Source organism: Amblyraja radiata, chromosome 3 (genome assembly GCF_010909765.2).
Source record: "Amblyraja radiata isolate CabotCenter1 chromosome 3, sAmbRad1.1.pri, whole genome shotgun sequence".
Classification (NCBI taxonomy): domain Eukaryota; kingdom Metazoa; phylum Chordata; class Chondrichthyes; order Rajiformes; family Rajidae; genus Amblyraja; species Amblyraja radiata.
In genome coordinates this window covers 28755707-28782716 of record NC_045958.1, presented here as the reverse complement: position 1 = coordinate 28782716, position 27010 = coordinate 28755707, and the positions used below count along the sequence as shown (strand labels likewise).

Below are 27010 nucleotides of genomic sequence, written 5' to 3'. Positions count from 1 at the left end.
ACCACTGACAGCCAGGACGAAACTAGAGGACACAGGTTTAAGGTGAGTTGGGCAAAATTTAATACAAACCTTTTTCACACTGTGTGCATATGGATTGAGCTGAGAGAGCAGGTAGTTAAACCAGGTACTATAACAGCATTTAAAAAACAGAGAGTAGAAACAAAGAACTATAGACGCTGGTTTACAAAAACGCAAAGTGCTGGAGTTCCTCAGCGGGTCCAGCAGCTTCTCTAGAGAACATGGATGTTTCAGGTCCGGACCTTTCATCCCAGGAGAACTTCTTCAAAGTAGGCATTCCTTGACGAGATTTTGCAATGGAGCAGTAAAATATACAAACAAAGGAACTGGTTTACAAAGCCACAAAGATGCTGGTTTACAAACAAAGCCACAAAGTGCCGGAGTAACTCAGCGAGTCAGGCAGCATGTCTGAACAGGTAAGAGGCACTTGGACAGGTACTTGGACAGGAAAGGTTTAGAAGGATACGGGAAAAACGCGGGCAAATTGGACTAGCTTAGATGGGACAAGATGCACCTGCTTTTGTGCCCTATGACTGTAATTTAATATATTGGCAGAGTAATAAGTTTGTCTTTGTATAGACCTTGGGTAGGCCTTGAATGTTGGCCAAACAATTTATGGCCTGCACTGCAAATGTGGTTTTCATTTCTATGATCCAACAATTGAGAAACAAGATGCTGCTGCTTGGATCTGTGCTGCCTCATTGCCTCTAGTATGTGGGCGAGTGGTAGACTTTGGGTAGTTATTTTGTGTAGTGCAGAAAGTCCACTGGAGGACACATGAAGACTGCATGTTGAGTTACCTGCTATTGTGATTGTCTGTGATTAAATAAAAGTAAAGAACCCAACTGGAGCCCGATTATTACCCACAGTCCAGAGTGATTGGAGTAATCAAGGCAAAAACGATTAGGTGGCCGCTGTGGGAAGAAGTTTTACCTTTCTTCCTTTTCAAAGTTTCAACCTTTCTTTCTTTTTAAATGGCACAGTGGTAGAGTTGCTGTCTTGCAGGGCCAACGACCCAGGTTCGATCCTGACTACGGGTGCTGTCTGTACGAGTTTGTAGGTTCTCCCCGTGACCTGCATGGGTTTTCTCCAGGATCTCCGGTTTCCTCCCAATTGTAAATTGTCCCTAGTATGTGTAGGATGGTGTCAGTATGTGGGGATCACTGGTCGGCACAGACTCGGAGGGCCAAAGGGCTTGTTGCCACTCTGTATCTCTAAACTAAACTAATCAAATCGGTTAGGGTCGGATTAGGGTAAAAATGGGCACGGAGGACTGGCATCGACTGGGTAGACCGAAGGGCCTGTTTCTGTGCTATATCTCTATGTGACCCTAAGACCACAGTTATAACTTAATAAATGTAACACTGCAATGAAATCTCAATTTGCAAATCAGCGAGACGTCTATATTTCACAGAACTTTGACAATGTGATTCCATTGCAAATAGATTTTTTTATTGATGTTCATTGAGTCAATGGTAATAGCCCCGCTCCAAACAGAAGTGAAAACTTACCCCCCGATCAGATCCAAATTAACCTCTGTCAGACTGAAATACAAGAGGTGACAACACCTACATTCTGCCAAGTTGGTTTGAAGGTGTTTACAACCTTGAAAAGGATATCAAAAATATCTTTGTGTGTACTGTTTATTTTCTTTCTTATCTTACTACTGTCTACTTAACATTATATAGAATGGATGACAGAATGTTATTACTTCAGTTGAATCGCATCTATTTAGTTAACCTTGCAGCTCTCATTTTATTTAAGGTAAAAATCAGCTGGCACATCAAGCAATAAAATCAATTACTCTAACAGCGGGGACCAAAGCTGGGCTCTATCATCTTTGCAGACATATGCCCTTTCACCTTTGCAAACATGCACACTATCATCTTTGAAGACAAGTTCCCTATCTCCCACTGTTTCTGGAGACTCTAACAAGTACTCTTTACCATGTCACGTAAACATTACAATGTGTTTACATTCTATCTACTCCAAAGATAGCAGAAACCCACATTTCAACAGTGGCAGTCTGCTGACTGCAGCTAATGTTCCATCACTCACAAAATACTGCTTTTGTGGCCGACTCCATTTGCGGTAAAAAACGTTCAAAGGGAAAAAAATGTTCCAGATTTATGATGGGGAGAAAGAGATTTTGACAGGAGGGATGTCATCATGCTGTTGCTTCTGGCTTTCTTGATATCAGCTTGATTATTTTGGTTCTTGATTCAAAATGATTGTTCCATGTTATTTGCAACACATGTTGCCTATTTTTAATTATATCCAAATTTTAAAAAAGTGTAGGGTGTCAGAAGTTGAATGACATTGATGTTCAAGATTCAAGATTAAAGAGAGTTTATTGTCATGTGTCCCAGATAGGACAATGAAATTCTTGCTTTGCTTCAGCACAACAGAATATTGTAGGCATAAATAAATACATAAATAAATAAGTACATAAGTCGCATCCCAATTCTTGTCCCCCTCAAACAAAAATGACCATTCATGGAAATCTATAGGTTTATGGATAGCTACTATTAAAATAAATCAATAGAAAGGGAATGAAATTAACACAAATTACTTTAGAGATTCACACCTGCAGTACTACATCTTTGTCAAAAACTTTAGTATTCTAATAAAAGCATTTAAGTCTGACCCTTTACTAACCTCTTAGACACTCATTATAATTGCTCTCAATAACGTAAAAGGTTCTCAGGTCATCATTAGTAAACATTCAAGCATGTCAGAGCAGTGCAAACTGCAGCGGCTGCTTATTTTTAATATTGAAATGTAAACTTAGTTAAATTAATTAGTTACTTTTCTTTGACTGAATATCCTTGCATCAGGTACATGTAACTTTAAGCACAAAACTTAGAACAATACAGCACAGAAACAGGCCATTCAGCCCTGTGTCAAGCATGATATCAAATTAAAGTGCTCCCTTCTGCTGCCACATGATCCATATCCCTGCCTATCCCTGCATATTCATGTGCCTATCCAAAAGCCTCATAAATGTTATTGCCATATCTATGTCCACCACCACCCTTTTGGCAGCACATTACCGACATCCACCACTCTGTGTAATAATCTAGTCCCTCATAAGGGCATCACTGTGGTGCAGCGGTAGAATGTCTGTACAGAGTTTGTACATTCTCCCTCTGACCACATGGGTTTTCTCCGGGCGCTCCGGTTTCCTCCCGCATTCCAAAGACATGTTGGTTTGTAGGTTAATTGACTTCTGTAAATTGTCCCTAGTGTGTAGGATAAAACTCGTATCCGGTTGGCGCAGACTCAGTTGGCCGAAGGGCCTGGTTCCACGCTCTATTTCTAAACTAAAATACACGAAAACCTTCTTTAAACTTTCCTCTCTGACTTAAAGCTGTTCCTTCTAGTACTCGACATTTCTACCTTGAGAAAAAGATTCTGTTTACACTATCCAGGCCTCTGGTAGTTTTATAAGCTTCTATCAGGTCACCCCTCAGCCTCCCACATTCTAGAGAAAGCAATCCAAGTTTGTCATACCTCTCCTTGCAGCTAATGTCCTCTAATCCAGCTAGAATGCTGGTAAACCTCTTCTGTGTCCTCTCCAAAGCCTCCCCAAATTTCATGCAATGGGACAACCATTCTCCACAATACTCCAAATGCAGCTTAAGCAAAGTCCGATAAACCTTTACCATGACACTCTTATACTCAATGCCCCAACTGGTGAAGGCAAGCATACCATCTGGATGCTTTCAAGAGAGAGCAAGATAGGGCTCTTAAAGATAGCAGGGGATATGGGGAGAAGGCAGGAACGGGGGGTACTGATTGGGGATGATCAGCCATGATCACATTGAATGGCGGTGCTGGCTCGAAGGGCCGAATGGCCTACTCCTGCACCTGTTGTCTATTATCTATTGTCTATTGTCTATTGTATGAATGATTTGGTGAGGTCTAGTAATTATTGCAGTAATGTTCTAATTACAAGATAATGATCGGGAGTTACCTCAGGTTGTTCTGATTCACCTCCATAACCTTGGTAGTGGATCCTATAAATCTTTGTTAATGCATCAATTCAGAATGTCCACCAGTCTCATATCAAAGTTGGCTATCAGAAGAAATTTAGACTTTAGACTTTAGAGATACAGCACGGAAACAAGCCTTTCATCCCACCGAGTCCGTGCCGAACAGTAATCCCTGTATATGAGCACAATCCTGTACATTAAGGACATTTTAACCAAAGCCAATTAACCTACAAACCCGTACGCCTTTGGAGTGTGGGAGGGATACCCAGAGCAAACTCTTGCGGTCACAGGGAAAACATACAAATTCCTACAGATAGCACCCGTAGCCAGGATCAAAGCTGGGTTCGCTGGCGCTGTGAGGGAGCAACTCTACTGCTTCGCAACAGTTGCAAAAATATTTCTGGTAATTCTTCTTAAACACATGTGCACATATTTCCTTATCTAATTCAGGGACTTCCAAGTGGCGTAGTAGTGAAATGTTCCCTCACTGGCAGACACATGTTCATCCAAAACAAGTCATTGTCTCCAGACATAAACTATGATGTCCCTCTTAAATGGGATGCTGGTTAATCCTTATGTAAGTCTACTATGAGAATTATCATTTTTGTGATAATAATCAACTCAACGTTTAAGGCACAAAGTATGTTCCGAAGCTAAACAAGTTAGTCAAAGTGAATTGAAATTAGGTCTGAAGAAGGGTCTCAACCCAAAACGTCACCCATTCCTTCTCTCCAGGGATGCTGAGTTACTCCAGCATATTGTGTCTATCTTGAAATGATGTCTGCCAGTTTTGGGAAACTGAGCCTCAGATGGTTTCAGCTTTTATTTTTCTTTCATCATTACTGTTCTTGCAGTGATCTTAAGATTACTGGAAGAATTAGCTCATGCCCCACTGAGAAAACTTAATTTTTTGAAACTTGAACCTTTTAAAAGAGGTTAGGGCCTATAAAAGTATGTAATTTTACAAAATATATTGACTTCGATGCCTGAGGGCAAAGACGGCAGAAAATAAATTTATGCCCAAAGGAATATGGAACATGTGGTAGAACTTGTAGGAGCAATAAAGGCAAATCGTTCATCCATCCCAGTATTTCAAGAGAGCAAAGAGGGGGAGATCCTGGTTTTCCTGGAACTCTTCTCCTTTTATGATCTTAGCGTTTCTCTGGAATTCATGCCAATTCAAACTTGGCATAAGCCCCTTTGAGATCTCCGGAAGGCTCCACCTTTCTGATTTTATGGGATCCACGGTGAATTGGTCATTTTGATTCAGAACTGGATTATTCAAAGAAGACAGAGGGTCGTGGAGGTGCTATTCTGGCTGGAGGCCCCTGACCAGTGGAGTTGTGAAGGGATCTGTGCTGAGACCTTTGCTGATTGTGATATATTTAAATAACTTGGATGTTAATGTAAATTGGTTTGTTTGGTAAGTTGCAAGATGCCACCAAATTTGGTTGAGTTGTAGACAGGGAGGAAAGCTGTCAAAGTATACAGCAGATACTAGATCAGCTACAGAAATGGGCGGAGAGATGTGCGATGGTTTAATCCAGGAAAGTTTGAGGTGTTGCACTTTGGGAGGCTGAATATAAAGGGAAAGTATACACAACACCACCCCTCCCCCTATCTTCACTCCCCCCAACCTTCCCTACCTCACACCCCATTGCACTCCCACCTAATTCCTCCCACCAGCCTGTGTCGACTTATTACCTGCCATGCTTCGCCCTGCCTCTCCCCTTTTTGAGCATTCTTCTCTCCTTTTCCAATCAGTCTGAAGAAGGGTCTTGACCAGAAACATCACCTGTCCATGTTATCCAAAGATGCTGAGTTACTCCAGGAGTTTCTGTTCTTTTGTACTTTTACTCTATACTTTATTTCCATTGCAACCAGTACTTTGACATTAATATGTGTCTGTTTATGGATCAGACAATGAATGTTCAAGATTCAAAAAATACTCTGTGAAGCTGTTAGGGTCAGGTAGTTATCCTGGCTTGCAACAAAGCAACTATGAGCCACATCTAGTCTCTTTTCGCCTCCTGGTACTTCAGTACTCTTCCCAATCCTCCTGGTATAGGTTGAAGTTCATGTTCATGTCATTGGAGCAGAATTAGGCCATTCAGTCCATCGATTCTACTCCGCATTCAATCGTGGTTAATCTATCTTTCACTCTCAGCCCCATTCCCCTGCCTTCTCCCCGTAAACTTTGACACACTAATCAAGAACCTGTTAAGTTCCATGTTAAAAATACCCTAAGACATGGGCTCCATAGCCGCTATGGCATATGTTTCTAAGAGTTAAGCAGAATGCAGCATTTAATTGGTATCTTTAGTTTAGAGACACAGCACGGAAACAGGTCCTCCAGCCCACTGGGTCTGTGCCGACCAGCAATCCCAGAATATTAACGTTCTCTTACACATACTAGGGACAATTTTTACATTTACCAAGCCAATTAACCTACATACCTGTATGTCTTTGGAGCGTGGGAGGAAACCGAAGATCTCGGAGAAAACCCACGCAGGTCACAGGAAGAACGTTTAAACGCTCTACAGACAGCACCCATAGTGGGATCGAACCCGGGTCTCCGGCGCTGCATTCGCTGTAAGGCAGCAATTCTACCGCTGTGCTCATGGCTTGCCTGATGAATTTTAATGGGGTCCAAGGAACACATCATCATCATCATTTCAACAAGCCATTGGAATTGAGTCTATGTTGTTGCGCAAGGTCAACAAGCTCCATTGCATCCGAGCAGTCTCATACTTGAACGTTATTATCTTGGTGGTGTGGCTTGGGAACAGCAACATGATAATACAGCTGAACAAGGTAGATGGTACAATGACGGGGAATCCTATTGATTGGAAGGAAATATTAATGGCTGAATAGCCCAAAAGCATTAACAGGATTGCTCCTGAGAGACTCTACATTAGCAAAGTCTCATTAACATCGAGAGGCTACACAACCACCAAAATAGTAACACGATCAAACCACCAATATCAGGAGGAACAACAGGGACCAAGAGAATGAGGTTAGTCACCAACGTATCCAAGAACAAGGAAAAGCTTACGGGCAACCAGATCTTTTTTTTTTAACCATAATACCATTAAGACCATGAAATATCCTTAGTTCTTAACAAGGTTCATATATTTCTGTCGCTGCTTTACAATTGTAGAATTGTAGAATTGCACAGTGCAGAAACAGGGCCTTTTACTCACTCCATCCATACCTTCTTTATCCACAGTAATAAATAATTCTGCGTTGTCTCACAGGAGAGGCAACTAACTTTAGTTGCTGACCCACCTGAGGATACCTGAGAACATACCAGGTAACCAAAGGACTGGTTAAAGAGGTAGACTTTAAACAACATTTTAAAGAGATTTCAGGAGGGCATTTTAAAAAGCTGTTTTCTCAGCTAAGAGCGCACCCATGGATTGTGGAACAATTAAAATTGATGATGTGATCTGCATTGGTGTAGAGACAATTGTCAGGGCGTCTATGAAAGTATGGACAGTGGATTGCCAAAGACAACATTATTGGGCTTAAGAGACAGAGGAAAGAACCCAGTCAATCAGGACAGGAAGTTGATGCAGAATCTAGTCCTGGTGTGTTTTTGCTTCCTTAGCGCCTTTTAAAATTGTACGGAAGTAAGGGTGAATCCTCCATATAGAGTCATACAGCACAGAAATAGACCCTTTGGCCCAACTTGTCCATGCTGACCAAGATACCACTGCTGCTCTTGAACCACATTTGGCCTACATCCTGTAGATCAGTGCATGCTCCTTTAACATAGTGACCTCACCACTACTAACCACGCCCCATTGTCTCCTGTATAATTGTAGCTTCCCCGCCTCTAGCTCTCTCTCTAGTCCCAGTGATGACCACGGACAGCTAGGGCACAATGTGTGTAGTGAATGAATAAAGATACTTGGTAAGAGACTTTGAGTGTTGGAACAAGATCTTTTACATGGTGTCAGAAGTGGGATTGCGCTGGGCAAACGTTGTTCTGGTGCGAGGAGAAATTACAATTCGGGCAACGACGAGGGGTGACCTTAGCGGGAGAAGCGGGCGAGAACGGGCGAGGCGGGCTATTGATCCGCCGGCGGCCCACGGTACCGGTGAAGTTGATGTCCTGGGACTGTGGGTGGGAAACGGAGCCGACAGCAGAGGCCATACGAGCAGAATGCATGGCATCCTTTAGCGTGAGGTCGGGTTTCATTAGTAGATCTTCGCGCAGCTTTGAGTTTAGGAGACCGTATACCAGGACGTCCCTGATCAATTCGTCAGTTGTAATAGCTTCGAGGCGGCACCTCCGAGCCAAATGACGCAAAGAGGCAATGTAAGCGTCAATGTGCTCACCGGGAACCTGACGTCTTGAGAAAAACTTAAAGCGCTCAATTATGTTATTTGTGGGAATGTCACATAGGGCATTAAATTTGGCCATGAGACATACCGGGTCATTGCGGTCTTCCGGAGGGTCGAAGTCGAACGCCGCATAATGTTCCATAGCCTCCGGACCAGCCAGGTTGAGGAGCATGTGAGCCTGTACCGCAGGAGATACACCAGGATGAGCAATAGCGATGTAATGTTCATAGTCCCGCCAACTGAGTTGATCCTGAAGGGCATGCGAAGAAAACGAAACCTGCCGAAAGGTGTGCTGAAGGTGGTTAAATAAGACGAACGTTCATCGAGAGGGATCTGCCAAAAGGAGCTCTTGGCATCTAAGACCGAGAAGACAGTGGCAGGACCAACCTGTGCAGCGACGTCCTCCACCGTCCGCATGGGGTAGTGCGGGCGCTGGATAGCAAGGTTCAGGTCCTTCGGGTTGATGCAGATCCTGATCTCGCTGGCGTCTTTCTTGGCAGCAACGACCATGGTGGAGACCCACAGGGTGGGTGCGCTCACCTCTCTGAGGATGCCAGTGGAAACCATATCACGAAGTGTGGACTCCACGCGGCCCTTCATGGCAAAAGACACCCGGTGGGCCGGTCTAACGACCGGGTCGACCCCCGGGTCAACAACGATTTTATAGGCACAGGGCAGCTTGCCCAGAATGTCATCGAAACGGTCAGGATACTCTATCAGGGGGTCCATGGGGGCCTCCACCCCGGGGTGACCGCTGTGGCCCTTCACCACCACTCCGCCAAGTCCTGGACCGGGCCCGTGAGATTAATCTCAAGCTCAACCCGAAGAAGTGTCGGTTCCGCGTTCAGGAGGTCACGTACGTGGGCCACGTTTTCACGGCCAGTGGACTAAAGCCAGACCCCCAGAAGACTGCTGCGGTCACCGAAATGCCTGCTCCCACCGACGTGCCCGGCCTGCAGCGATTTCTGGGCATGGTCAACTACCTGGGTAAGTTCATACCCGACCTCAGCGAACTGAGTGCCCCTCTGAGGGAGCTAATCAAAAAGGACAATGCCTGGGTCTGGCTACCGCATCACCAGTCGGCATTCGTAGCCCTGAAGTCCAGGCTCGCTCGCACCCCGACTTTAACGTATTTTGACCTGAACAGACCAATCGTCCTCACCTGCGATGCTTCTCGGTTCGGACTCGGTGCTGCCTGCCTGCAGCTCGAGGACAATCGGCAGCTGCCTGTTTCCTATGCCTCTCGCACCATGACCCCTGCTGAGCAGCGCTACGCTCAGATCGAGAAGGAGCTCCTTGCAGTGGTTTTCGCATGCTCCAAATTCAAAGACTACATTATGGGCAACACTTTCACCATTGAAACGGACCACCAGCCGCTGGTTTCTATTTTGAACAAGCCTATCCATGCGGCCTCCTCGCGGTTGCAGCGAATGATGCTGCAGCTCCAACGATTCACATTCAACATTGTGTACCGCAAGGGCAAGGAAATGTTCGTGGCCGACACATTGTCCCGTGCGCCGCTCCCTTCCGTTGCCCGTCATCCATACGAATCGTCTGACCTGATGGTACTGAACGTTAACATTGTTCCCTCTTGGCAGATGCAGTCCCTGGTCGAACACACTGCCGCTGATCCTGCACTACAACAGCTTGCGGGCGTCATCCGCCGTGGCTGGCCTGACCGACGCTCTTCTCTACCGGCCGGTGCCGTGCCCTACTTCCTGGTTCGGGACGAATTGGTGCTGCACAGCGGAGTGGTGGTGAAGGGCCACAAGGTCGTGGTGCCGGACGCTCTGCGTGACCACTACTACCAAACCGCACACAGCGGTTACCCCGGGGTGGAGGCCACTTTGTCCCGGGCCCAGGCTCAGTTTTTCTGGTCTGGCATGATTCCGGAGATTCGTGACAGGGTCTCCGCCTGTGCTGCCTGCAACAGCCTACTGCCTCATCAACAACGCCAACCTCTCATGCAGCAGCCGGCTCCAGAGCTGCCGTGGATGGCTGTCGCCACTGACATTTTCGAATGGCGTGGCAAACACTTCCTGGTCCTGGTGGACTCCTACTCCAGCTGGTTCGAGGTGGACCAGCTGCCCTCCCTCACGTCTGTTGCCGTCATCGGGAAGCTTCGCCGCCACTTTTCTACCTTTGGCTCCCCGGTGACTCTCCAATCCGACAATGGCGGGCAGTTTTCCAGCGCGGAGTTCGCCGCTTTCGCCGCCCTATGGAACTTTCGCCACATCACCAGCAGCCCCGAGTACCCGCAGAGCAACGGCCTTGCGGAGCGCGCTGTCCGCAGTGCCAAGGAACTGCTGGAACATTGCCGTCTGTCCCATTCGGACTTCCATCTTGCCCTCCTCAACCTCCGCAACATTTCCCGGGACCCCGCACTTGGTTCGCCTGCCCAGCGCCTCATGTCCCACACCACTAGACCCCCCTCTCCCGGTTTCTCAGCAATCTCTAACGCCCGCTGTCCTAAGCCCTGCCGCTGTCAAGGATCGCATCATCGAGAAACAGGTCATCCAAAAGCGCTCCTTTGATAAATCTTCCCGATTACTTCCCCGTCTGTTCCCGGGCCAGGTTGTTCGGATGATGTCCACCTCCGGTCATCACCGGCTGGCCGTTGTCGTTGGCAATGCCGACTCTCCACGGTCCTACCTGGTTAATTACGAGGGCACTGTGTACCGTCGGACACGCCAGCACCTGCTGCTAGTCAACGAACCTGCTCCACCTCCCGCGGACCCGTTTTCGCCGCCTGTTCATTCCCCGCCGCCTGCCCAGCCCCCGCCGCCAGTCCGTTATCCTCCGCCTGCGGCTACTCCTGCCCCTGTCACTCCTCGCATGCCACGGACCCTTCCCTCTCAGCTCATGGTGCCCAGCCCGCACGGTCCCCCTTCTCCTCCTTCACCTGCTGTGGATCCCGTTCCGTCGCCTTGCTCTCCTCCTCCACCTGGGCTTTCATCTCCCGGTTCCCCTATCTCTGTCCCTGCACCCGTTCCTGTTGCTCCTGCGGTGGAAGGGGAAGGCGGGTTGCGCACCCGCTCTGGGCATTTGGTCAAGCCGCCTGTCCGGTACGGAGTGGGCGAGTAGTCTGCTTCATTATGTTTTCCAACTGTTTCTGGTTTGCCTCTAGCGTATGAGCCGTGGTCGCTTTGTTTCCAAGAGAAAGGATGTAGATCAGTGCATGCTCCTTTAACATAGTGACCTCACCACTACTAACCACGCCCCATTGTCTCCTGTATAATTGTAGCTTCCCCGCCTCTAGCTCTCTCTCTAGTCCCAGTGATGACCACGGACAGCTAGGGCACAATGTGTGTAGTGAATGAATAAAGATACTTGGTAAGAGACTTTGAGTGTTGGAACAAGTCCTTTTACACATCCCTCTAAGCTTTTCCTAGCCAGGATCCTGTTCAAATCTGTTTTTAAATGGTGAGATAGTTTAAATCCTCAACTATCTCCCCTGGTAGTTTATTCCAAATATTCTTTGTGAAAAAGATGCTCCTCAAGTTTCTATTACATTTTTCTATTAAAATAAAAAGGCCAATGTGCCAAAAGTCTTTTTGATCACACTATCTACCTATGATGCCACTTTCAGGGAACTATGCATAGGCACTCCTAGATCCCTCTTTGCTACAACTCTCCCCTGGGCTCTGCCATTCAATGTGGCACCGTGGCACAGGGATTAGTAACCTGTGGCACACCGCTAGACACAGGCCTCAAGTTCGAAAAACAAACCTTCCACCATCATTCTCTACTTCATTCCTTGAAGCCAATTCTCTATCCAGTTGGCTATTCCTCCATTTAAAACTTGGTATACTGGGGGGAAGCTCTTGACTATTCTTCATTTTCATGTATTGTACTCTGATGTGTTCATCAGAGACATGATATTAATACTTGTCAGGCTCCATTTATCAACAATAATACAATTAAGAATACCAACCGAACGAGGATTAACACCAGATCTTTGGTGAATGATCCCACCCTCTAATTACCTATATCCAGTGGGGGGGATTTCTGATGGTATTTGTACCAGCACCTACAAGAAATAAAATACTAGACTTTCAACTTTTTAGAGTTTTAATTTGATTTTATACTTTTTAGTTATTAGAATATTAGCTTCAAAGTTGATTGGTCACAAAATATAAATAGACGCGCGGATGTTATTGTTGGAAAGAATTGTTGATGAATGAGGCTTAATTTTGAATTGATATGCATGCTGGCTCAATTTTGGCTTAGAAAAATGCATCATCATTATTTCATAATAATTTGGGATTACTTCCATTCTCCAGAAGCTTAGCTGGTTTAATTAGGAAGCAACACAAAACAAAATACTGGAAATCAAACAAACTGCATCTGCTGGAAATCTAAAGTAATTACATGATGGAAGTACTCAGCAGATCAGGCTGCATCGGTGGAAGGTAAAACAGAGTTGGCGTTTCAGGTTGAAGACCCTTTATCAGAACAGAAATACTGGTTTAGGTTTAAGTATATTATTGTCAGGTGCACTAAGCTACAATGAAAAGGTTTTTTTTTCATGCAGTCTAAACTGATTAGACTTCCTTAAATCGGCTGCTAGGTCCATTTGAAGCTGCCCTTTTGCCTTAATTGAGGTATGGACCTACTCTGAATTTCAAGACCTCCACAAAAGGTTATTACTTTGAGAAGATCTCTCAGGATTTGACTATGGATGACGTTAGTTCATTTGAGTATTTGGAGTTTGTTTTGCAATTATCTACCAGCACCAAATATATGTAACACTGTCTGATAAGAACATTTGGGGTTTTTGGGTTAGAAATTTATCGCTAAAATGCCCAAACTCCATCATGGCATGGAGAAAAATTGCATTAGTGCAGCATGCACAATTTTCTGAGTAAGTTAGTATCAGTAGTTAATAAGACAAACAAAAACTGTTTTAGATAAATAAATGGTACTGTTTTACTGACTCTTTAGTTAAAAATATTTATTTTTGCAGAGTTCTTGAACAATGAATTTATAATTAATAAACAAAGTAATGATTATTTTTTCTTCAAACTGAATAGTTGTTTTAACTAGTCAATAGGAAAACATATATTGAGGCCATATATATATATTGACCCATTAAATGAAAAACAGTTTTCTAAGTATAAATTTGTGCAAAGCTAGAATGTGCTAAGATTTTGTCAAATGAAACCAGGTACCATCACAGGATGGTTATATAAACTGAACAGTATTATACCCTCTTTCAATATCTCCTTTATCACTAATGCAAGCAGGGGTTAGCAATAGATACAAGACTATCAATCAATCCATGGATGTTTCGGACATGAAATGCCTGCTGATCAGAGGAATGTTTGTTGGATCAGTTTTACACTATCAGGACACAAACAGTGATCAGAAAAATCCATTGAACCTTTTATTATTTACTTGGCCAAACTTATCCACTGGGAAAAAAAAAGTACTGACAGTTCATTCATCGTGTGCAGTTTTGGAGTAAGATGGGATTGTTTCTGGTTGTGACCCACCCCATTGATGCTGCAAGATTTCTGGTCCCTTACTGTGAGAATCCTGTTATTGCTCTGTTTTCTGTGGAAGAATTTTAGCGCCCAGCTGCAAATTTTATTTTTAAGTTTATTGGAAAAATACCAGAGGAATATTTTGTCACAAATATATCCTTTTTGAAACTCTCTGGCTGTCCACAAACATTGCTTGATGCATTTCATTTGTTTTGACATAATTAAACTCAATTACATATATTAAACAATGGTCTCCAAGTTATAAAGAAGAAAACAATTCGAGATAAATCCCCATCACAAATGATTGGTGCAAAATTGTACTGAATAGCATTTAATAATTGAAGCATTTTTAAACTTCAGAAGATGAATGAATTGATATAAAGATGGACAGCTTACAAAATCTAGAAAGTGGCTATCAAAATCTGTTTTTAATCACAAAGAAAAGTAATGATGAATCTTAGAGAAACTGGTCTCTTCAGTCTTATTCTACACTATTTGTTAAGTGAACAACTTTGACCATATTTTATGAGAATATCCTTACTTTCAATTAAATACAACACTGATGATTTTCATTACATCAGTCAAAAAGTGTATTTGCAAAGAAAAAAGTAATGAAAAGCAATTCCTTTCAATCAAGATTGGGATAAAGAGCAATGCCAAAATAATCTGGTTGACTTCAATGTTATTGTCACTCCCCAGAACTCTAAATGCTAACAAAAAACAAAATCTACAAACCAATGGCATGAACATTGAATTTTCAAACTGTAGTTAAACCACACCCACTTTCTCTCGCTTCATGTCTATCCTGCTCCTTAACTTCTGTTAACTGTCTCAGTGAGGTCCAGTGAGGTCCAGCTGCATCTGGGGGCACTTTCTGCACCGCCCAGCCTTCTGGGTAAGCACCACCGCCATTGCTGTCTTGTTTCTGATGTAAACTTGAGTGATTGCACAGTGTTGTGAAAATTACAACCTGTCTTGATTGCACTAGGGATTGAGTACAGAATTGTTTGTGTGAGTTTACATAAGTTGCCTATTTACAAAATTCGGGGAGTGTTTGTATATCGTTTCTTATCAATTATTATCATTATATTTAACCCTAATCATTAAAAAATCAGTCATAAAAGTATTAGTAATAAAAGTTCTATTAAATTCAACAAGCGCAAAATTCTCTGCAGCATTTTAATATTCTAGTATTGTGATAAATTCATGGTTTCACCAGAATCTCACTGCATCAGTTCCTCATAATGCTTTCTACGGGAGCAAAGAGCCCCTTACCGATATACCAGTTAACATCCCTCTAACTCAAGCTATCACTGTTCTGTCAGTGGGATGGTCTCTATTCCATTTGCATGGACATTAGTTCCTCTGTTACAGGCATGGAGTCAGGCACATGTTTAAAGCAGATGTGAAGATGCCTAACTAGATACTTTTAAAGTCCCACAGTAGAAACATGTCAGAGAACTGGTGACAGGCCAAGGATTTGCCCAGATCATTTACTTTCAACAGTCCCATGAGTCACCAAGCAAAGTTAGAACATGAAATAAAAAAGAAACTGCTGGAAATACTCAGCAGCTCAGGAAGCATTCTGCAGTGAGAGATAAAGATGTAACAGTTCAAGTCAATGACTGATGAAAATTCATTGTCCTGAAATATAACTTGTTTTCTCTCTCCACAGAATACTGTCTAATTTGAGTATATACAGCACTTTCTGTTTTAATTTGAAATTTACAATATCTGTACTTTTGTGGATTTTCAAAGTTAGGATATGGTTTGGGTTCGTATGATCCCACAGTGTGTTCCAGGATCCAACAATGTATCCAGACTACTCCTCCATCTTTGACACAGACAGCGAGCTTCTATATTTGAAGCCATACTTAAGATTTGCAGGAAGTTCTCTGCTGTGACGTTCCTACCAATAATCATCTCTTCATCTCTTCATCTCCTTTTTGCACAAAGTCCGCGTGCATTGCCACTTTTCATTTCATTGCACATCTCGTATGTGTATGTGACGAATAAACTAGACTTGACTTGACTTGACTTGACTTGATTGATATCATTAGCAGAGGCATTTCTTAAGTGAGCTTCTTAAAAGAAAAGACTACATTATAAACATTTTAAAGTTTCCATTTTTTGAGAAAAAGATCTGTTTGTTATTTTGAACAGAAAGTGCAATGCAAAACTGAGGGAGAGATACATTGTCAAGGACACTGTCAATGAAACTTTAAACCAAGGTCTTATCTGCTCTGCTGATTACCTGACTAATATAAATTCATCAATCAAGATTATTCATGAATTCTTGTTGTGTGCAAATGGGCATCCCCACTTACTGCATTATGACAGTGATTTGCTGCTCACTGACTGAAGGGCCTGTCCCACTTGCCGATTTTTTTGGCGACTGCCGGCATCATTGACTGGCATATCAGGTCACCGAAAAAGTCGTGGCTTGATGCGGCGTGACGCGGCATGATGCGACGTAACGCGGTGTGATGACGTATTGACACACGATGTTTCCTCAATTGTCCCACATTTATTTTGTCGCCGCTGGATTTTGAAATGTTCAAAATCTTTTGGCGACCCTGATATGACTCCAGCAGTCGCCGATAAAATCGCCGTGGGACAGGCCCTTGAAGAACTCCACTGGCATCCCAAAGTCACGCAAAGCACCATTGAAATGCATATTCATCTCTTTTGTTATTTTGTTTCTCGAATCACCATGGAATTTAGCCAGATTGCATTTAAGACTTGTGGGGTGTACCAGTGTCCAAAGATCCGCTCTGCTCCTGACCGCCTTAACCTGCATTAACCTTTATCTGCATCTGCTCCTAACTGCCTTAACAGCCCAGTTCATCACAGACTCCTTCCTCACTTCCTTTCCTCCAGTACATCATCATGGTTCATTGTACCAGGAAGATGGAGAGTTTCATTAAAGATGCCTGCCAACCTGTCCATTCCCTTTTCTCTCCTCCTGGAAGAAGATTCCAAAGCTTGAAAGCCCAGACGTCCAGACTTAGTCATAGAGTTATAGAGTAATACAGTGTGGAAACAGGCCCTTTGGCCCAACTTGCCCACACCGGCGACATGTCCCAACTACACTAGTCAACTACACTTAAGAGCAGCTTCTTCCCCACTGCTATCACTCACAAACCAATCACCTGGTTGCCACATACTTTTACCTCCACCTCATTAAGTTATTCCTTTATTAAACATATTTTTGCAACACTTTGGATGGTACTACAATCTTGCACCACTCTGCTGCTAATTATTTGTTGTTGTTTTTATCATTACTTTGTCTATACTATTTACTCAACGTGTTTCATGTGAATACAAAACTTTATTGCACCCTGGTGTATAAGCCAATAAACCAGTCTGAATCTAAATCTGAATCTCCTAATTGGTTTCTCTTTAAAATGTGATGTTGTGACTGCTTTACCTTTAACTGATAAACAAATTTATAAAATTAAAGTGCCTGGCAAGGTCCTGCAATTTCCATAAAACTATTATTTTCTGCTGGAAAGACTTAAATCTCCCTTGAGCAGAAGGATTATAAATGATTTTCTTAAAGCTCTGAATGTCAAACTGAATACGATGTATTGTACAATTGCCCACAGGAATATCCAGCCAGTAAGTACTAAAGTAGATGTTTGTTTAAATTAAAATCTCGTACAAGACCTAACTTAATCCTTCCAGACAGAGGAAATATTTTATCCAAATGAGAAATGTTAGTGATGCCAGCATGTCACAGATCTGCATCTGTTGTGAAAAAATACTTGGAGTCCCAACAGTAAGAACTGGTACATTGTATTAGGGTCATAGAGTCATAGAGTCATACAGTGTGGAAACAGGCTCTTCAGCCCAACGGCCCAGTTTCTTATTAAATCTTTCCCCCCTCACCTTAAACCTATGTCCTCTGGTTCTATTATTTTGGTTTATTTGTTGAGTTCAAATTTGCGTATTCTTAGATAATCAAATCCATGCTCTTAGAGAAAGCCTTCAGGATTATTTATCTTTTTTCCACATGTCTTTGGCCTCGAGTTCCCAAAGCCTTCTTCTTGATGATAGACTCGCAGGGATTGCATGCTTCATAAGCCAGGATTGCCATTGGAAATAAAAATAATAATTTGGGATAAAGTACAGTGTTGAAGTAATTTAGCAGGTCAGTCAGCATCTATGAAGGAAGTAGATAGATGACATTTCAAGTCAGGACACTTCCTCAGACTGGAGTTTGCAGACTGAGGAATGGTTTCTATCCAAAGCATCAACTATCCATTTTTTCACTAGTTGTTGCCTGACTCACTGAGTTACTCCAGCACATTGTGTTTTACTCAAGATTTCAGCATCTACAGTTCCTTATGACCCCAGAATCATTTTGGAGGAGAGCTGCCTTTAATTTTATCTATTTGGAGAATAGAGATTGATGTTCTGAAATAAGGGAGTGGTTATTGACTGTTCACCACTACTGTGCTGCTGGCTGCTGCTTGTCCCACTTCCAGGTATGTTGAGTTGAGTCAGAGGACCTGGAGTATTGGGTGCAGTTTTGGTCCCCTAATTTGAGGAAGGACATTCTTGCTATTGAAGGAGTGCAGCGTAGGTTTTTTCAAGGTTAATTCCCAGGATGGCGAGACTGTCATATGCTGAGAGAATGGAGCAGCTGGGCTTGTACACTCTGGAGTTGAGAAGGATGAGAGGCTATCTCATTGAAACATATAAGATTGTTAAGAGCTTGGACACACTAGAGGCAGGAAACATGTTCCCGATGTTGGGGGAGTCCAGAACCAGGGGCCACAGTTTAAGAATAAGGAGTAAGCCATTTAGAATGGAGACGAGGAAACACTTTTTCTCACAGAGAGTGGTGAGTCTGTGGAATTCTCTGCCTCAGGCGGTGGAGGCAGGTTCTCTGGATGCTTTCAAGAGAGAGCTAGATAGGGCTCTTAAAAATAGCGGAGTCAGGGGATATGGGGAGAAGGCAGGAACGGGGTACTGATTGGGCATGATCAGCCATGATCACATTGAATGGCGGTGCTGGCTCGAAGGGCCAAATGGCCTACTCCTGCACCTATTATCTATTGTCTATTGACAACAGTTTAAGGTGAGGGGGGAAAGATTTAATAGGAATCTGAGGGGTAACCTTTTCACACAAAGGGTGGTGGGTGTATGGAATGAGCTGCCGGAGGAGGTAGTTGAGCGGTGGCTGCACAAGCCTGGAGCAGTTCCAGCACAAGGAAGAACAGAAAGGTTGCCAAGAGTGGTGATCAGTCGGAGAGTCCATATTGAAGGTGCATATTTGTTAGGGCATGATCCGGAAATAGAATGATAGTCATTTAGACCTAATTAGGTCCTTCGGCTCAATTCGTCTATGCCAACCAAGATGCCCCTTCTAAGCTAATCACATTTACCCACATTTGGTCCATAATCATCTAAATCTTTCCTATCCACGTGCCTGTCCAAGTGTCTTTTAAATGCTGTTATATTATCTCCCACAACTACCTCCTCTGGCAGCTCGTTTTACATACCCACCACCCTCTGCGTAAAGGTTGGCACCTCCGTTTTGAAGAAAGAGAAATGCATCTCCATGGGATGATAGTAAAAGGCAAGGCAATTACTTTCTGACTTTATCTCGATTCATTCGTTTTTTTGTGTGTTTTGGCAATCCACAAAAGATAAATCAACTGGGTCTGTAACAAGCAGAAACCGAGAAAAAAACATCAGGCGATAAAAAAAAAAAAAAATTTTAATTTTTGTTAGTAATATAACAGCATGGAAAAGAAAGGATGCTTGATTGATCTTCAATGAATTGTGAATTGGTTCTGTAATAGAAGGCACTGGAGGGAAGGAGTTTGTATAGAAGGGAATCAACATTTGCTTTGATGTGATCTTACTTGTATCCAAATGTAGCTATAATTAAGTCTTCTACCCATATATTCCTAGGTATATGCAAATAAAAGGAGAAAAAGAATCCTTAAAAGTAAGAGTCCGATTTCACTTCAAGATGACGTCAGAACTTGGCAACTCCTTGTGTACTGTTCCCAGAGGAGGATCTATTATTTAACCCATATATCTGACCCCACTCTTTTAAATTTATTTTGTGTTTGGCTTGATTGCATTCAAGTATAGTATTATCTGATTTAATTGGAGAGCGCACAAACAAAATCTTTCCACTATACCTCAGTACATATGACAATAATAAATCTAAAAATAAGAAAGAGAGAAATATTGATTTACTTGTGAGATTCCCTCAGCCTGCCAATGAAATTCCACATTTTCCTTTTCCGATCACTAGCCCTGGTGATCAGTCTCAGTTCCTTCTGACTTGTCGAAGTTTAGTTTAGTTTAGTTTAGTTTAGAGATGCAGCGTGGAAACAGCTCCTTCAGCCCACTAAGTCCGTGCTAACCAAAGTTCACCCGTACACTAGTTCTATCTTACACACTACGGACAATTTACAGAGGGCAATCAACCTATAAAACTGTACGTCTTTGAAATGTTGGGGGAAACCGGAGCACCCAGAGAAAACCCACGCGTTTCCAGGGAGAACATACAAACTGAATAGCAGCTCTACCGCTGCGCCACCTTAGCTATATGCATTATCCTTCATTTAAGATTTGGGACAGGAACCAATCCTATCAGTGAGTGGGAGTCCCATTTTACTACACCTTGTGTAGGGTCCCCAAGTAGGGAATTTCAAACCAATGTATTATTGGCATTGTCATGGGTTTTGCTTGCTTTGGCTTGCTTGCTTTGGCTTCCTTCAATCACAAAGATAAGAAGGTAAATCCACAATTTATGCTCTATAACCCATTCTCCGCTGAGGCAATTGTGAAGTCATTAAAATCTTTTTTTTAGTTTTGGTCTGCTGAAATAGGAGAAAGTGAAATTAATCAACTGTGGCCATCGTGAGGGGTTGTGATTTTTGATTGCTATTGGAATAATCAATTAATATTAAAATTATGCCCTGCAGAAATGTGTGAGTGGGTCGGGGGTCTCTGATATACATCAAGCACATGGCAATCAAGAGTAAGATGCGATAAAATTATTTGCTTTGTACCGAGGGATACTACAAAGCCGTGGAGATAGTGCTGAAGTTATATAATGTCTCAATGAGAATACTGTTAACTCTGTTCACTATTCCTGTCACTAAGAAATAGAATAAAAAGCAATTGAAGGGCTACAATGTAGGATGGCCACAAGGTGTCTGGAATTGCGAGTTATTTTGCCCACACATTCACAATCCCCCAGATGCATCTGTGCTAGATGCAGATAGCCTATATTCCTGGTCTTCCACTCATTCAGATCAAGTGGAGTGCTCCAAACATCAAATGTGGCCAGTCCAGCATGATGTAGATGCTTGGCTCTTATAATCTCTTGACCAGCTTTCATGGCCAACAAAGCTGGGAACATCTATGAAACATGCAAGTGATTTTAATGGATTTTAAATGGCTTTTATATTTAAAAATAATGGAAATTTAGGTAAATAACTAATAAAATCATTCAAATAATAATATCACATAAATCTTTGGTTCCTTCTAGTCTTTCCCCAGACACTCATTGAAAAGCTACATAAACAAGATAAATGAAAATACACTTTAAAGACACACGGATATTCAAATTAATTTGAAGATTGAAAATAAGACATCCCTGACAAGCCTTTTATTCAGGATCTAAGCATCTCAGAATAGCGTAGCCTGGATGCAGAACATACCTGTACACCTCAAGTGTTTAAATATGGCTGTGAATTACAATCCTCTCTGCAATTTGCTACCCAAACATAAATATTTCAGCTTGGAACTGAAATATCTGTTCATATTCAGATATATGAATCTGTTAAGGTAGATCTAAACATTGATTGAAGTGCAGTGTATATCATAGTGAAATGTGTCTTGAATGAATTTATATTTTGAATGGTTGGAACTGAAACTAATTTGATTCATAAATTTATTGTGGGCCACCAAATATCACCTAATACCCTGCAGAAGGTTGCTAATGTCAAAAGCCTGATCTAAAAGTTACTATTACTGATTATTAAAACAATTAAAACATTCATTCAGCATTTCTCTGTGAACTACTCATACAAATATTGAATCATTAATCTTCCATAAGCATTTTCTAATGCATTTACAGAAATTTCTGTAATATTTGTGAAAGGACAGTTTTACAAGTACATGTATATCGAGCAGATTTCAATCCAGTTCATAATTTCATAAATTCATCAGACATAGGAGCAGAATTAGGCCATTCAAATCATTGTCTCTGCTCTGCAATTTGATCATGGCGGATCTACTTTTCCCTCCCAATGCCATTCTCCTCCCCTTGCTACCCTTTATCTTCTCGGACCGTCCCTCAGGATTGAGGATGACTTGCTTCCACTCACCCTTACAATTACTTTAAAAGTCCCACGAAGATGATGACTTTCATTGCTAGGTTCCCAGAAAGGTATTGTTTGGGTTTCCCCATTTAAAGATGTGCAGTGTCAGTTTCAACTATGTTAGTCTGCTGCAAGATTTCACAGCTGCAGGCACTTAAACCAACAGTCAGCCCTCAAAGGAACGTATACACTTTACAAGTGGAATACTTTCAGCTACTGGGGGGTGCTGGTTCATCAATAATGGACACTGTAAAGATGGATAAGATGCTACTGGTACAGCAACCTGGATTGGTGAACAGTACCTGGGGAGAAGGTGGGGGGGGGGGGAGGTGAGATAGGTTTATTTGTGTTAATGGGCCACAGATAGTCTCTATAGTCACCAATAGCAAAGGATGCTGCAATTCCTCCATATGAAATACAAAATGCTGCAAATCTGAAATAAGAACAGAGAATGCTGGAAATGTTCAGTAAGTCGGGCTGCATCTGTGGAAAGAGAAACAGAGTTAACGTTTCAGGTCATGGTCCCTTTGTGGGCTCTGGAGTTGTTTACAGGGATAGCCCTGTGAGTAATAGTGCATGAGTTAATCCATGAGTGCCTGCACCTTGTATTAAGGTGCCTGTAATGCAGTTAAATGCTTGCGGTTTCTGTGAACTGCAGTAAAAATAGATGAAATGTAGCACCATAAATGTGGAGTGAGGGTAATTTCCCTAATTCAGTAGAGTGTAACAAAACAGATGTGCGGCAGAAATCAGCTGCAGCAGCCTAATGTGACCATCAGGCTGGGAAAATAAGACTAACCGTTTGCTTCAAAGAAAGTCAAAGGAAAGTTCACGTTCACAAGTTATAGGAGTAGAATTAGGCCATTCGGCCCATCGAGTCTACTCCACCAATTCAATCATGACTGACCTCTGCCTCCTAATCCCATTATTTTGCCTTCTCCCCATAACCCTTGATACCCGTTCTAATCAAGAATTTGCCTATCTCTCCTTAAAAATATCCACTGATTTGGCCTCCACAGCCTTCTGTGGCAATGAGTTCCACAGATTAACTACCCTCTGACTAAAGACGTTCCTCCTCACCTCCTTTCTAAAAGAGCGCCCTTTAATTCTGAGGCTATTATCTCTGGTCCTAGACTCTCCCACCAGTGGAAACATCCGTTCCACTTCCACCCTATTTATGCCTTTCATTATTCTGTAAATTTCGATGAGGTAATTTGGACATGCAAGGAAACATGTGTTTGTGGTGATGGAAGGATGTTAAAAGCTATTTGTTCTGTTTTCAAGAACAAGAACTGTAATTTTTCAATGCGGTTGAAAATCAAACTGGAAACAAATATTAGGCATTGCAGATGCTGTCTGGGGGATTGACACATGGAAGAATTTATTGTTCCTAAAAAAACATTGTCAGAAATTCAGGGATTGAATTTCCCATTGAGAACTAAATGGCCTAGGAATCATTGTACTGTTCCAAGTCATAGAGATGCTGTTTTGGAGTTGTGAAACATCACCCATTTCTTCTCTCCAGAGATGCTACCTGTTCCGCTGAGTTACTCCAGCATTTTGTGTCTATCTTCCAGTTAAACCAGCACCTGCAGTTCTTTCCTATGCACATTGTGCATTGGTATTCAGAAATGAAGCAGACAGCAGAATCAGTGAAGGGAAAAAGTGACATTCTAGTGCAAGCCTTCATAAATAAAGAGGAGGTACTTGATCCCATAGTATGCTTAGAGCCCCACAAGATTTATCCCAGGCTGCAATGGGAAATAAAGGAAGCAATCGCTGGTGCTCTGACTAAGATTTCTAAATCTTCACTGATCAAATAACATATTAGATGACTGAATAACTAGTTGGCAAATGTGGTCCCTTTTTCAATCAGGAAAACTCCAGGTAATTATAGATGTAGGGAAATTAATCATAGAGAGCCATGCAGTCGTTTTGCATCCATGCTAACCAAAATGCCCCATCTACACCAGTCCCACCTGCCTGTATTTGGCCCATATTCCTCTAAACCTTTCCCATCCATGCACCTGTCTAAATGTCTTTTAATAATTATTAGAAAAAATTCTGACGGACAGAATTAATGATCAGTCGAAAACGTAAGGACTGATCGGACCAATGGAAATATCATACCATCAACGAGGGACTAGTCCTGAGCTATCATCTACCTAATTGGAGACCCTCGGACTATCTTTAATTGGACTTTATTAGACTTTATCTTGCACTCAATGTTATTCCCTTTATCCTCTACCTGTACATTGTGGATGGCATGATTGCAATCATGTATGGTCTTTCCATTGATTGGATCACACACAACAAAACGGCTTTTCACTGTACCTCAGTACACGTGACAATAAACAAAACAAAACAAAACTAAGGGGCAAATTCTGTCTGACTAATTTGATCGAATTCTTGGAAGAGGTAACAAGGTGTATTTTTGAGGGCAGTGCAGTTGATATGGCGTACATGGATTTCACTTTGATAAGGATGTGTGGATAATCCCTATCATTCAACTATCTTTAGCTTCATTATGGTTGTTGTGCTGCAGGTGAAAACACCTTCACCTTAAAGATGTTTAAGAAGGAACTGCAGATGCTGGAAAATTGAAGGTACACAAAAATGCTGGAGAAACTCAGCGGGTGCAGCAGCATCTATGGATCGAAGGAGATAGGCAATGTTTCGTAGGCTTGGCAATCTCTTCGCCCAACACCTACGCTCAGTTTGCAATAACCAACCTGATCTCCCGGTGGCTCAGCACTTCAACTCCCCCTCCCATTCCAAATCTGACCTTTCTGCCCACCGTAAATTGAAGGAGCAGCACCTCATATTTTGTTTGGGCAGTTTACACCCCAGCGGTATGAACAGTGACTTCTCCAATGTCAGGTAGTCCCTGCTTTCTCCTCCCCTTCCCAGCACTCCCTCAGCCCACTGTACCCGTCTCTTCCTTTCTTCTTCCCGCTCCCCCCACCCTCACATCAGTCTGAAGAAGGGTCTCGACCTATTTCCTTCACTCCATAGATGCTGCCTCACCCGCTGAGTTTCTCCAGCATTTTTGTCTACCAGTGCTTTAATTTGATTATTATCTAATTGTAACAAAAATGCATTACCCAATGTAGAAAGTAGAATATTTTAAGAAGGGAAAAGCTCACATCTTGTCTTAAATAAAACAGAATGACTCCAGAGTCTGGGTCACATCTGTGGCAGATAGAGCTCCCTTTTAAAACAACACGCCTTTAGACTGCGGGATTGATGCCAGTGATAATAGGGCAAGGCTTGAGGGAGGTCAGTTATCACTGGCAATATTTCAACAGCGTTGCACTTTAGGATCCTTTTCTTCTGGATTCCATGAAAATGTAAAAATAAAAAGCAAGTTTTTGAGGCACAATTTCAGTAATTCTGTTATCTAATGTGTTCATCAATTAATTCTACCCACACAGCAATATTACTGACCACTTTAACTATGCAACTGGTATGGATGCAGAGGCTTCATCTCGACTCAGTATAGAAGTCAGATCAACCGATTGACCAAATGATGCCAGCACAATAACCTGGCTCTCAACATCAGTAAAACCAAGGAACTGATTGTGGCCTTTGGTAGGGGAAGGATGAGGACCCACAGTCCTGTTCACATCAATGGGAGGATGGTGGAGAGGGTCAGAAACTTCAAATTCCTGGGCATGCATATTTCCGAAGATCTTTCCTAGACCCAGCACACCGTTGCAATTATAAAGAAGGCACATCAGCGACTCTACTTCCTGAGAAGATTACGGAGATTCGGCATGTCAAAGAGGATTCTCCAAAACTTCTACAGGTGCACGGTAGAGAGCATTCTGACTGGATGCATCGTGGCCTGGTTCGGCAACTTGAACGTCCAGGAGCAGAATAGACTACAAAAAGTTGTGACATCAGCGGCTTTGACCTCCCCACCGTCGGAAGGGATTTATCGTAGTCGCTGCCTAAAAAAGGCAGCCAAAATCATCATATATCCACACCATCCTGGCCACACATTCATTTCACCACTGCCAACAGGAAGAAGGTTCAGGAGCCTGAAAAGTGTAACGCCCAGGTTCAGGAACAGCTTCTTCCCTACAGCCATCAGGCTATTAAACACAACAACAAATAAGCTCTGAGCTCTGAACTGCAAAAGACTATTATTATTGCACTAAATTTGTTATTTATTGAACTTTTTCTCTCTCTCCCCCCGTTAGGTACAATGTTTACATATTCACATTTTTTGTTGTGCTGCAGCAAGTAAGAATTTCATTGTCCCATCCGGGACATATGACAATAAAACACTCTTGACTCTTGACTCTAGGACCACATTTTATCAGGTTTTAAACGGGCATAAGGATCAACTTAAGGGAACATCATCTTGTGCCCAGAGGCAGAGTACTCTACATTGCATTTAGTGTATTCTACAGTAGCATTATACAGCAAGAATATGTCCAGGTTTTCTTGCTGTTATCTTGAGGTAGATTTCTTTTAAAAAAATCACTTCTGTCATTATAAATTATTTCACATCAGGATCCATGGAAAATATATGGCCCAGATAAGTATAAAAACAGGTTACAATTGATTGTAAAATGGTGAATTGGTCTGGATTAATGATTGCACTGATAAACTAATGTTACAAAATATTGTAATGAATTTCTAAAAACAGCTAAGATTGATTACTTCAGCAACTTCCTGTGTCAGATGATGTAACAGCTCGGAGGTCAGTCTGCCTGCTTCAATCTGTACTAAGTCCTTATCCCATTAGAGCATTTAAATAGTTCTAGTTACTTTGACAAGAAAACCATAGCAGTTC

At 42.5% G+C, this 27010-nt stretch overlaps 1 protein-coding gene and 1 long non-coding RNA gene across 3 annotated transcripts in view; one reads left to right on the top strand and one right to left on the bottom strand.

Moving 5' to 3' along the window:
- Positions 1-27010, bottom strand: part of prdm6 (PR/SET domain 6) — a 228440-nt gene that overhangs the window by 122630 nt on the left and 78800 nt on the right. The window lies entirely within an intron of this gene.
- Positions 277-24823, top strand: LOC116970883. Its single transcript, XR_004411342.1, has 3 exons — positions 277-322; positions 21987-21990; positions 24775-24823. It is a non-coding gene; the product is annotated as an uncharacterized LOC116970883 (long non-coding RNA).